Source organism: Crocodylus siamensis, chromosome 2, assembly GCF_052110815.1.
Source record: "Crocodylus siamensis isolate JL-2025a chromosome 2, ASM5211081v1, whole genome shotgun sequence".
Taxonomy (NCBI): domain Eukaryota; kingdom Metazoa; phylum Chordata; order Crocodylia; family Crocodylidae; genus Crocodylus; species Crocodylus siamensis.
In genome coordinates this window covers 111932330-111945634 of record NC_143396.1, presented here as the reverse complement: position 1 = coordinate 111945634, position 13305 = coordinate 111932330, and the positions used below count along the sequence as shown (strand labels likewise).

At 38.4% G+C, this 13305-nt stretch overlaps 1 protein-coding gene across 5 annotated transcripts in view; it reads left to right on the top strand.

The window, feature by feature from the left end:
* ANKRD50 (ankyrin repeat domain 50) overlaps positions 1-4436 on the top strand; it is a 68990-nt gene extending 64554 nt beyond the window's left edge. For all 5 annotated transcript variants that reach the window (XM_090036608.1, XM_090036606.1, XM_090036607.1 and 2 more), the window contains one exon: positions 1633-4436. The gene's annotated coding sequence lies outside the window, so the exon portion shown is untranslated. The remainder of the gene's footprint in view (positions 1-1632) is intronic.
* Positions 4437-13305: the final 8869 nt, after the last annotated feature.

Sequence of the window (13305 nt, the reverse complement as noted above, 5' to 3'; positions counted from 1 at the left end):
TCTCGTTTTTGCCACGCCATAATTACATCCAGGTATTCACAGACAGAATTGTGTGCATGTCCATCCAAAGTGCACCCTGTAGCTGATGGACACTTATGTGTCTGCACTGCATGTGGAATTGGATCACAGATTGTCTGTAAGTGCCAAAAATGATAGTTATACTGCGGGGTTAGTATCATTTGGGCAGGTGAAAAGAAATAGGATTCCACCCTAAGTGTCGGTCACTTCTGAAAAATGGGACTTTGTCTCCTTATTAACTAATATGTTTTGGAAAACTTTCCCTGTTCCCTTTCAATATTTTAAAGGGTTAAAGTCCTGAATATTCAATGGCTTATTGGGTGCATCCCCACAAGTGCACACGTGCAGTTTGTGATGCCGGAAACCCACCTGTGGCACCATAAACTTCATGTGCTTTGTGTTCACGCATTCGCCACACTGCTGATTTGCAGCATGGCAGATTTTTTTGACAGTGAGAAATCCCAGTGTAAAAAAAAAAATACCAAAAAAAAAAGTGGCACAGCTCACGTTGCTGCAGCGTGCACCACCCAAAACCAGAGCCTGCCCAGATTACTGCCACTGCAGCCCCAAGAAGCCAACCCAGGTGCTGGCCTCAGCCTCACCTACCCCACCCAGGGTAATTTGCCATGCACCAGAGCACACAATGCAGGGGTGTTCCCCAGGGACAACTGGAAGTGGGACAAATTTGTGCCATTGCTATTTGTCCCTGAGGAAACGCATGCTCTGCTTGTGGGGACATGCCCACTGTGTAGTCTCTCTGTAGTGCATGTACCCAAATACTATCCCATAAACAATAGCTAAATGAAATCAAATGCAGCATTGATTATAAGGTGTGTTAAAATCACTCAGCCACGTCATCAGAACACCACTACTGTTGCAGGGTTAGGGTTAGGGTTAGGGTTAGGGTTGGCCATTTGTATGCCTGTGGAAAGCAAAATGTATGTCCTATGGCTGTTGCTCTAAAGAAGTGGTTTTCAACCTTTTTTTAATTTCTGGACCCCTAAAAACTTTTGACTGGAGGTGCCAGACCCCTTTGGAAATTTTGAATGGAAGTACAGACCCCTTTGAATTATAGGTGTGGGTAGTCACATACTTTTGATTGAACATGGTCATCCTTTGTGGATCCCTTAGGCATAGCCTGCAAACCCGCACGGTCTGTAGACCACAGGTTAAAAAACACTGCTTTAAAGTTATCTTTTCCTTTGCCAGAAAAAATATTCCTTCACTGACCTGTAAACCAGTGTGTTTTCTGAGCCTTGCTTCACAAATTGATCTAGGTTATTATGAATGACCTGCCTGTGGAATATCATGCTGGCAAATAATATTTTACCAATGCCAGCAGTACTCCAAGAACTTAACTGAATGGAGCACCATATCTTATTATTTGTTTCTTATTTTTGTATTGCCTTCAAAAGTTTTAATTGTTTTGGAACCCCTCTAAATGTCTGCATGGGTATGCAGTTCTGTGCGTGTATCTGTCAAGAAATATCTATTTCAAGACCTGTAGATATTTTTATACATATCTTTTAATAGAAATTAGGTATGTATTGGTTTTTCTGCAGGTACTGTATATATATGGAAAATTCTAAAATACATTTTTATTTTGCATTTTAGGCCAATTCAAGATGCTATGAATAGAAGTGCTTCTGCTGGGAATGATTAATCAGCTGGCTGGGATGAAAGCATATAATGCTTGTTAGTCCAACTATAAAACTAAGAATGTGATTATTGCAGTACAGTTACCTTAATTACTGTAATGTGCCTAAATTTTAAGGCTGCCTTCTTGATGTGTAACCCTCTGTGCTTCAGAAATTTATTTTGTGTACTTTGTACTTACCACACAGACTAAGCACTTTTTTTGTTAATTGCAGAAAGATACATGCTCTGTTTCCCCTGACAACAGCTGAAAGTTGTAAAAGCAAGGAATTTTTGATTTCCTATTCCAGAATGCTTGATAAATGTGCATGTACCACAGTGGACTGTGTATGGAAAGGCAGTGCTTTTTGTATTTATTTTCCTGTGGCAAAAGAAACTAAGCATACAGTTTAAATCACATTTGCATTGCTGTAATGTATGGTCAGTTTCCTGTGTATTTCAAAAGTTCTCTCAAGAAAAAATAAGTCTTGTTACAGTATTTGATAAACTCCAGTACTTGTGTGTTCTGTCTGTAAAACAACTCTGTTCAGAGGTAAAAAGGAGCAAGTTTATAATCACACACTAAACCTCTGGGATTTTTTATTATAAAATCTAATCTATAGAACACCAAATCTGGGTGTTATAGACTGGCTACCACTGAAGATGATAGGAACCATGTTTGTATATCCAGGGCCAAAATGTAGCCCATACTGAATAGCCCAAATTACTGTATGATAAACAATTAAGTTAAGTTGCTTTATGCGGTTTTGTATTACGAGATAGAATATAAGGCCTGATTCTATGTTTGGTTACACCTTCATAAAAAAGGTATAACTCTAAATAAAAACATATAAATTTTTACTTGTGTGACACTTGCATGAGGAAGCAAAATTAGACCCACTTAGCTTGACAAGTGACAGTATGAATCCCCTTTCATTCCAGAAGGAGGAACATACAAAGCTCACTAATGGTTTAACTGCATCACTCATGGGTCATACAACAGTTGTTTGTTCCTGAAAATGCAGGTTATGTTATACTGTTCACTTTTATATGTCTTTGCCCTTTAGAAAATGAAAATCATTTTCTACATGAGTATTTCCTTTAAAGGTCTGAGATTAATTTTTTCTCTTGCTACAATTCAGGTCATTCCCAGAATAGTATGATACAAAGTTGTCATGATGAGTTTTCATAAATGTTGAATTGGATTATGTCATCTATTCATAAATTTAAATAAATTGCCATTTAATGCTATACTTACACATTCTGGGGGGCTAACGTCCAAATATTTTATTGTCAAAATGAACAGTCAGTAGAATATACATAAATTTTGATTTTTTTCAAGCAATGCACCTCATTCTTTACTTACGTTATTAAATGTAAAAAGAAAATCTTTTGTAGTGAGGCATTCAGTGTGTAGTAAAATGTAATGTTAAAAGTTGACACACAGCAATATTTAATAATTCTGAGGTGAATGTTTCAAGTATTGAACTTCTGTCCCTGTGGGACATTTATAAAATAAACGTGATGGAACTCTTGCAAAATAGCCTTAAGAATGTTAATGGCTTAATAAGGAGAGAGTGCCAAAATGTTTCATCAAACTTGTTCTGAACCTCAAGTACAGTGCATTTGCAATACTGTGCAAGAATAAAGCATTTCTTTCTTATTAGGTGTATGTTTTGTTTCTGTAGAAAGAGATTCCTGAAGGCTTACTTTTTCTACTGACCTTGATTGTCATTGGGATATATTTATTTAATCTTATTGTTTTATTACAAAATGCACCTTGTGGCCAGAATGCACAGATATGGCCAGTTTCACAAGGGGCTACAATTTCCAGACAGCTTTACATTTTTGTATGGATAATATTTACAGTTGAAACAGTTGGTGAGGAAACCCAACATATTAATTAACAAGTCAACTGAAAGACCTGTTGAAAAGTTACTTTCAGAATAATAATAATAATAAAAAACCCAGTTCCTGCAGATTAAGTATTGTTTTGGAGTAGAGCATGAACAGCTCTATTAAAACATCCAGTTTGACAAAGGTGTGAGATATTCCATATTGTTTTTTGTGTATGATTTTATTATCATAGTTTTTCTCCCATGCAAAAAACCCAAAATGAATATCCCCCAAATGTTAGCAATTCCATTTGGAATTTTTAAATATTGGGTAACTTTCTGCTCTTTTACATTTATACAGTCATCTAGAAATCAGTAGGGTTGGGTGGTTGTAACTCAGCAGAGTTTTGCTGGTCAAAGTCTTTGTCTCATCCAGCTCTGACTACAATATAAATCACTGTGCCATTAGTCCTCTTTCCCTTGGTCCATTTAATTGATTCCCTTAAACCATCCAAATGAGATTGCAAAGTCATGATGGACAAGTTAGGAAAAGGACTGCCTTGTGAATATTAACATCAGTACTGTATGCATGTGGAGAAAGTCTTCAAAAGAGAAACATATTGAAAGATAATGAGGCAAATTATGTCTTTTGTCCTCTTTGTGATCAGTATTAAAAGTATTACCATTTATTTAAAAATAAAATAAAGTTTTCTTTCATCAGTTACTCTGCTATGCAAATGTCTTATGCTTACTATCCTCCATCCAAACTCTTCAATTAACTTGGTTTGAAGATAGACTGTTTTTCCTGGTTTGGGTTGTAAATAGCCTATAATGTACATTGAATGAATTTCACATTGTAAAATTTTTATTTTATTCCTTGTATTATATTAAGCAAAAATCCCTATGTATATGAAAAGTGCATAATAAATATATTTGCTTTTCAGCAGACATCTAACTGTTTTAATTTTGCTACCTCTTCCCTTGGGGTATTTCAGAAAAAGTATATTAAAAATAAGAGAACTTGACTAGTATATGAGGAGCATGTAAAAAAGCTTAACAGAAACTAAAACATTATAAAAATGGTAGGCATGCCAAATAATTATTTTCAAAATTGGGTGCCTGTTGTTAACTCCCATGTTCATATTCAGGCACCTACATAAGTGCACCTTGAGAAGCAGCAGAAGAAAATCCACTGTACTTTCTGGGCATATCTACACAAGACATTTACTGCCAGTTGACTAATTAACTGCTCAGTAAATGTCTCCGCATTTACACATGTGCCCCTACTAGTGTACACAAAGCTAATAAACGCCAGGCAGGGTAGTACTTGCTAATACAAGTACTACCCTGTTGCAGAGGTTTTTTGTGCGCCGCAGCACCCGTGTAGCTGCTGACTTGGCTGCCTGGGTTACAAGGGGTGTGGAAGGGTGCTTCAGTGCAGGGGGTACCTGCCAGCTTGCTCCATGCTGAAGCACCCTCATGCCCCGACCAACTCCTCTGCAACACATGCAGCCTCAGTTGGAGCAGCCCTGTGTTGGCAGGCTGAAACCTGGCTCAATGTGCTGTGATCCGGGTGCATGTTTTAAACTGCATGCCCAGGAGTTTCCCAGGAGCAATATGCTCCACAATTTATTACTGCACATTAGTGGAACATGTAGATCCACCTTCCTTCATTAAAGATGGTCTTTATGCCTGCTAGGAGAATTGGCAAAATTAACATTCCACTTATTATCACTCTTTTACTTTTTAAACGTGTGTTTATTTTAAATTTACTACCAGATGCAAGATTGCTTCACAGGTATTAGTCTTTCTGATTAAATAAAAGCCATTTCCTCTAGAGATCTAAGCATCTTGATGCATGGACATATTGTTGAATCCCACTGAAAAGCAGACATACTTCCTCTACTGAGGCCCACATAAAAGCAGTTCTTGAGGCTGTTGCTTAAAATAGGCCTAGGTGACTTCTGTCAGCAATTGTTCTTCCTACTCCCAAAAAGTTTCCAGCAATTGTCATAGTCTTTTCTCTTCTCAATCAAATCAGATCTCACTTGTTAGATTATTATGTAGTTTTGATTTTATTGTAGAAAATTTCTGCATACAAAAGAGTTAAACTATTTATGTGCTTTCTTTGACTTATGATTCAGGTTTGCCTCCTTGTTTTCTGGTAGGTGTTTTCTTCAGCCTCTGGGTTCAAGGGCTTTATTGGTTTGCAGGATTAGGAGAAAGGAGAAGAGGGCACATATAATTACTGGTAAGTCATTCTTTATATATTTCCTGTATAATCTTTCTGTGGCTTTCCCTCAGTAATGATTGACCTTTATCATGAAGATTTAGTGCATCTAGGTCACAAAAAGATCTGGTGTTTTCACTTTTTTTTTTACTACAAGTTAAAATTGAACAAGTGGAATCATGAAAGGACAGCTATAGCTACAATTCCAACTATCAAAAATAACCTTTAAAAAGATCCCTGTATTATATTTTTGTAATTTAAGTTTTATGTCCTGTAAATGCGTTCCACAGATTGAGAGGGTAGAGACTGGATCATAAGACATTTGCTTCTTATCGGTGCTGATGGTCGTTACTTCTCTCTCTTCTATACCCAATATGTAGGTGTAGTTATCTCTGATTTCCCAGCAAGTGCTCTGTCTGCCTTTTCCTGGATGGAGTTTGTTCTAATATCCCAATGTGAGGACTGCCAGAATGCAGTGTGTTCACTAGCCATTCCATCTTTGTACCCCTAAAACAATCTGCCATGCCAGGACGGTGTAAAAGCTTGCTGTGCTCAATAGCACTAATCAGAAGTTTTCCAGCAAAAAAGAAAATGCCAATTTTTAGGACTTGAAATTTTTCATGAACTTTCATTGCATCACAGTAGAGGTTCAGACTCCTGAGGAGCTGGTGTGAGAAGCCAGCTGGCCAAGGAATCTGGAATCCTGGCATCTCTAGCTCCAAAGTACTCCACACAATAGAACTGTCTTGGAGCCAAAAAACCCTAAGAACCCCAGTCCCTGCCAGTAACAGCAATGAAACTGATGGATAGGTAACTTTGAATCAGCTGCTTGACTGGTCCATGCTCAGGACCTGTATTTACTCCTGAAACACCATTTGTCAGCATTTTCAAAACAAACACTTTCCAGAATATCTGGTTCATGAAAAAATAAAAATAAAAAAAAATTTGCAAAAAAGGATTGTGATGCAAGGTCTACTATTGTGCATGAGTAGATTTCCTGCAAAAGGTATCTTACTGCCTGAGTTTCAGCTCTTAGAGGTTCCTGTGACAACTGCAAAATAGGCCAGATTAGATGGACTGTTGCCTTTGCTTTTTACACTATTCCTGTATTCTTAAATTATTACAATTCATAGATTTTTGAGACAAGAAGTCTATTTTGTACAACAAGATTTAGCTGGTTTATGTAAACGCATTAGAACTAAAACTCTGACTTAGAAAATGCCTTTGGAGAATCAAAACAAGGTCAAATAAAAGGCTGCTCTCCTGGCATGATACAGTTTACAAATGAAACTAATATTCTAAGCACTTATTGTTGCTTCATTGAAGTTTGCGTTACTGTTTGACTTAAAAATGAACATTGTATTACTAACTGTGTTCTTCCTGGAGCAAGGAAAAAGCAAAATATGCACTTTCAAACTAAGAGAACCTGCTAATATCTAAATAAATACAATCAATCTGTAGTTGTTTTAAGGGTGAACAGAGCATTTTGGAGAGAGCAGGTGGTCAGATACGAGGGTGAGAAGTGTAGCATAAGTGCACAAACAGAATAGATAATCATATCTATTTTCATTTTGCCCAGTTCTCAAAGCAAAATCTGTTTTCATTCTTTATATATAATAAGGACATTAAAATGTATTTATAAACATATTCAGTCCCAGGAGCAGCCACAAGGACAAGTGGTTTCTAAAGCATGTTTTGTGATTGGGTTCTTTGTATCAGATACCTATAAACTGAAGATCTTTTGTATCCTAGATGACATTAGGTTTGATGAAGTCTTGATGAAGTTGCCACCCCAAAAATATCAAGATGTCATTAGCAAAAGCTTCAGCAGCAGTTCAGAATAATCCTCATGTCCACAACTGGTGTAGAGAAGTTAACACAAAACAATGTACCAAGTAAGTAGTAATACCGTTTTTTCATTCCATAATGATTTAAAAATATTAAGATGGCTGTTGTATACAGACTCTTTGTATTGTAACTCTGAACAAGTGGTGCAGTCATATTCTGTATTAAAGCATCCACTGTTAATCTGCTACCAGTCCGCAACCAGGTTGTTCATGCCACAGTCTTACCAACACTGTGGGTCAAACGAGAGGAATGCATGAAACTACGTGTTATCAATAGACAAGAAACCTTGGGGCATCTCAAAATCAGCAACCAAATAGAACCATTATATACACTGAGTTAGAAGGTGGCAAAATGGAGGAGCAGTCACACATTAAATGACTACTTGGTGCGATGGGACTCTCCCTTCAAGCAATCTCTTCCAAGTCAGTTTTTACTACTCCAGATGTTATGTAATACATATAATTTAAATCATCAAGTTCCTATATGAATCATCATAAAATAAGCAATGTGATGTCCAGAAATTCAGCTGTGTGGCTTACAATCAGTGAGAACTGCACAACTAAAATCTCATAGAGTCCTTTAAAAAAGTATGAATGACTATATGTGCATTAAGTATCCTTTCTTTCAGTGCTTTGGGCAACAGATTTTGCTCTGTTATGGGGTGGTTCTTCACTTAATACCCAGAATTGAGGTCCCCCTCTCTCACCATCATCTCTTAGAATCACCCATCAGCCCCTGCCATTTTACCATTATTCAGTGTTTCATGACATCTAGTCCATCACTATTGACGCCGTCGTGTTTGCTCGGAGCTGTTTCCTCCCTGCCTCCTCTTCCACTGTTATGTTGTTGATTCTGTTAATGCTTCCGGTAAGTTTAAAGTGTATTTAAAATGTGGGTTCCACATTCACAAATATTTGAAACCATGAATGCCAAACCCATGAATAACAGGGGTTTCCTGTACTTTCTATATCTTTCCAATGCACTCAGAAGCCTACTCAGTGCTCTCACTTTTCTTCATAGATATTAGGAATAGAATGGACTATGATGATAATATAGTCCCACCTCTGGTATAAAATAGGCTATTCAGCTGGCTATTATATTTTCACAAATATACAATAGGGCTGTGCAAAATTTCACCAGCAGTTTTGTTTTGATGCTGTTTTGACTTGTTTCAAGCTCAAAACAGCAAAATCAAAATGAAATGGAGAGCTTTGAAGCAGTCTTAAAACAAAATGAGGCAAGTCGAAACGTTTCAAAGTTCAAGCTGGGCTTTCCTGCAGGGAAACAGAAAGTAAAGTAAGGAGAGGGAGGGGAAAGAGAGGGGAAGGGTGGGGAAGGAATGCTGTCATTATTGACTGTGTAGCTGACCAGTGACTGTCATCCTTTCCTGAGGTCCCTTCCAATCCTTGCGCTCTAGGGGAGGGATGGAAAAACTACATAAAAAGCAGGATTGTTTGAAATGCCCCGCTTTCTGCCTTGGTGTAAGGTAAGAGAGGGCGCACCTTAACACACACACAGTGTCACCCACCCATGTCACAAGTTTTGCCTGTCAGCAGCTAGAGGTGCAGGGCCCCAGAATCCAGACTCCCCCTGCACCCATCTCCTTGAAACCTGGCAGGCTTTGTAGCCTCAGCAGCGGTTAGCATGCCTGCAGTTTTCACCCTGCTTGCACCTTAAAACACGCACTGTTACCCATGTCACGAGTTTTGCTTGTCCGCAACATGACGTGCAGTTTCCCCCAAACTCCTGCACCCAACTCCTTGAAACTCAGTAGGCTTTGTTGCCTCAGCAGGGGCTAGCATACCTGCAGTTTTGACCCCGCTGTGGCTTAACACATGCACGTGACGTAAGTTTTGCTTTCAAGACTTTGAGGTGCAGTTTTCCCGAAACCCCTGCACCTATCTCCCTGAAATGTGACAGGCTTCATGCCTTCAAAAAGGGCTACCATTCCTGCAAGCTTCATACAAATCAGGTGAGAAATGACAAAGTTATAGTCTGTTTTGAGCTTCGCCATTGTAGCCTGTGGGCGACATGTCGAAACAGCATCGAAACAGCAAAACTGTTTTGACGCAACGAAACGGAACAGCAGTTTCAAAACGAAATGCTGTTCGGTCGAAATGCAAGTCAAAACGAAATGGTGCTGTTTCGCACAGTCCTATAAAGCAATCCTTTCTTGCTCTGTAGTACCGTATTGTATCAAATAAAATACCATTATGCTTGGGATGGCTGTAATAATAATATTGTTGGATAGGTACCATGCATGCTTTTTATGAGCTTTTAACAAAGGTCTTTTTCAAAGAAGGCAGGTATTGTTATCCCCATTTTATCTCACAATTAATTGGTTAATTGTGCAATTCTCTTAAGACTACTACACACAATAAAAATGCCAATCAGTTATAAAGTGTGTACTAACTTCATAGCTAGTTGCTATCAAGCTTTAATTTGTACATATTACAGAGTCGTCCCATCCACAGGTGTGTACCATGCCCAGTGTGAAACCCCTGGCACGGGATCACAGCAGCCGCTGTGATCGGGGTGCATGAAATCCTTGAGCCCAAGGGATCATGGCAGCCATGACTTCCAAGGTTTGGGGGGGTGTGAAACCTCTTGGCCCACACATGCAGCCAGCACTGAGAGGACATGTGTGGCACAGCTAGGGCCAAGAGCCCCATCAGGTGCAGGACTCTTGGTACCAGCTGTGCATGGCCCCCACAGTTGGGAGCCACCTCAGCAAAGGGGGCTCCCAGCTCTGGGAGCCTGTTTCTTGCCAATGCAAGAGGGAGCCCAGAATCAGTCTCCCACTACATCGGCAAAAAGATGCAGTTGGATCTAATTCCTGATTCCACAATTGTGCCTCCTGCCATGCGTATGTGGCATGGCAATAGGCACGATTATGTGGACCATGCATTAGATTCAATCGCACCTTTCCCTGCAGGTGTAGAGGGGGCCGAAGTCTCAGTAAGTCACCAAGTGCCTGTTTTCCAGCTTAATGTAAACATGTTTCTCTTTCTTCACACTACGGTTTTTGCTGGTGCAGGTTAGAGCAATTAGATATGAAAGTACCTGTTTTGCAATTGCAAACAGGTTCTGAAAATCTGGTCCTTAAGTAGCCAGTATTATTTGTAAAAGACCCTGATTTTTGGATATACAAGGAACCCTTCACATCAGTTTAAATGCATACTTACACTGCCAGAAGTATATCAAGGAGTGTTGTAATGTAACCAGTAATCAGCCTCAAGAAAGTCTGGGTTTTTCCAAGCAATGGGAGGCAACATCAAACATGTTTCTCTACCATTTCACCAGTAGATCTCAGTGGACTTCACAGAATGCAATTATTTATCCCAATATGACAGGAAAATTGAGGCAAAAGACATGAAGTGACTTGCCCACAGTCATTCAGCATTTGTTTCTTCTATACCAGTTTTTTCTTATATAGTGCTACTAATTCTAATAGAAAACAAAATAATTTGGCATTTCCTGTCCTAATTTTTTTTTTTTTAATACTGCCCTTGCCTTTGCTAGGTAAACTTAATAATCTGCATTTTTTTAATTCTATCCATTATGAGGAATTGATGGTTTCGGAAACAACATTTATATAGGCACTCCCAGACAATAACGTTTGACCAAACAAGATTATTTTCAAGTAGATTTGTTTGTCATCTAAACACCTCTTGCCTGATAAAAGTAAAAAAGAAAACAATGTGGTGAACCAATAAAGAATAGACAGGATTATTGCAGAGAAGCCAGAAGGGTTCATCTCAAAAAGAGTCTTTTTTTTTTTTTAATTGTATTCTCCTGCCACCATTTTGAAGTATTTCATATAAAAATGAACTTCAGTTCTACTAATAGGTGTATACTAGCAAATAGAAATATCACTTTGTCCATAAATATTGTGGAATACAGTGAACTAACAGTGGCAACTTCCCCGTTTTGTCCTGTTCTGGATTGATAAGAAAGCATTTCAGCTGCTTTTGTTGACAATTCCCCTAAAGGGGGGCTAAAGAGAACTGGTTGAAATAGGTTAAAATGATTCTCTAATTACTTTCAAACTGTATGAAATTCATTAAATAAATTATTCACTAAGTTAGACTCCCCAAATAGTCACACTAATTTTAGTAGGGTTATGAAATTCTAATCACTGTGAGTAAGGGTGAAAGGATATTACCCTGAGTGATGACTGTTCAGTTAAGCCCTATGATAATGGTGATGTTTGGTTTTCTTTGTCATCCTGTGGAACTGGCTTGTGACTGCCTGCTCACTGCATACAGGTTGCCTAACATTTGCCAGGGGCTGGTGACTGCTTTTAGCTTAAAACAAGTGATACAGTTGTAAAAGGATTTCTGTTGTTAACTAGTATTTAAATATTAAGACCACTCAGTTGTTGAAACTATAATCCCTGGCTGAACAAGTTTCTTCCCAGATTGCATATGCTTAAGCAAACATGTTTGACATGGAATAACTTCAGGGTAATTTATATTAATATTGTACAATATAAAAAAGAAACTAACTTCCACACATTTAGAAAAAAAAACTTTTTCAACTATCAAGAAAAGATATGGATCATTACCAGAGGGTTTTATTGTGGCCAGAAAGTTAAGAACATTGAGCTTGTTAGCATTGCGACAAAAGACGCTCCCAAGAGTAAGAAATGCATAATGAATGTAGCTTGACTTGTCAGACACAAAAGAGAATAATTTAACATCAGACCCTAACAACCCAAGAAACAGAACCAGTGGAGGACAATTAACAGAACACTAATTTGAAAATTGTCCTCTAAATTTTCAGTTGTTGGTCAGCACAAACACAAAAGAGACAAATGATAGCATATTGGTGCCTACTCAGCCAAAGCTGGATGTTTCCAGAGAAAAATATGACTGCACATGTGTATATATAAAATAATTATGACATAAGAAATTCATTTTAAGCAGTGCCTGGTAGCAAAAAATGCAGATGGCAGTATCCAGCCTAGAAATAGGCCCGAAGCCCATTTAAGTTACAAAATTGCCTGTAATTCAGTATTCCTGATATACTTATAAATCTAAGCCAAACCTTTAGCAGTCTTAGCAACAGCAAGAACTCTGCCAAACTGCATCCAGGCCAATGTGAAAGGAATGCATTTGATCTCAAGCCGTGATTAAGAGAAGCTAAAAAGAATTCCTCTAAGAGTTTTATTTAATTGTCATTGTCATACCCAAATCATCTATTGTTCTGTTACTGAGTTTATGTAAAATGTCTTCTTTTTATACATACAGGGTGTGTATACTCTGTCAGGACAGGCCCACCTACCCATTTCTACTTGCCTGCCCCAGCCCGGGAAATATGCTGGCAGAATCATCCCCAGTAGCTCTTCTGAACTATGCTGGAAACCAAGATCTCACAAGTGGCTAGAGAGGGATACCCTTGAGCTTTTCACCAGCATCGTCCCAGGTTTGGATATGCAGTCAGGATTGCATGGGTAGGGTATACCGGGGACTCACCACTACCACCACACTAGATAGGCACATACTGACTTATATCCCATATGCCCATTTGTCTGCTTTAGTTTTATTAGCAGGCCACCTTTATTAAGCTACCAGGTTTTATTAGTTCAGTTAAGACAAGTTTCTCTGTATTTTATAGATATCCTTGGGTTTGAACAATATGCTTGAAATTAAACCTTGGCTGTCATCCATTGTCTGGGATAAAGAGCATATGTTTTAAAAAGCCCTTACCATGAGATCCTTTGAGACTGTGGGGACC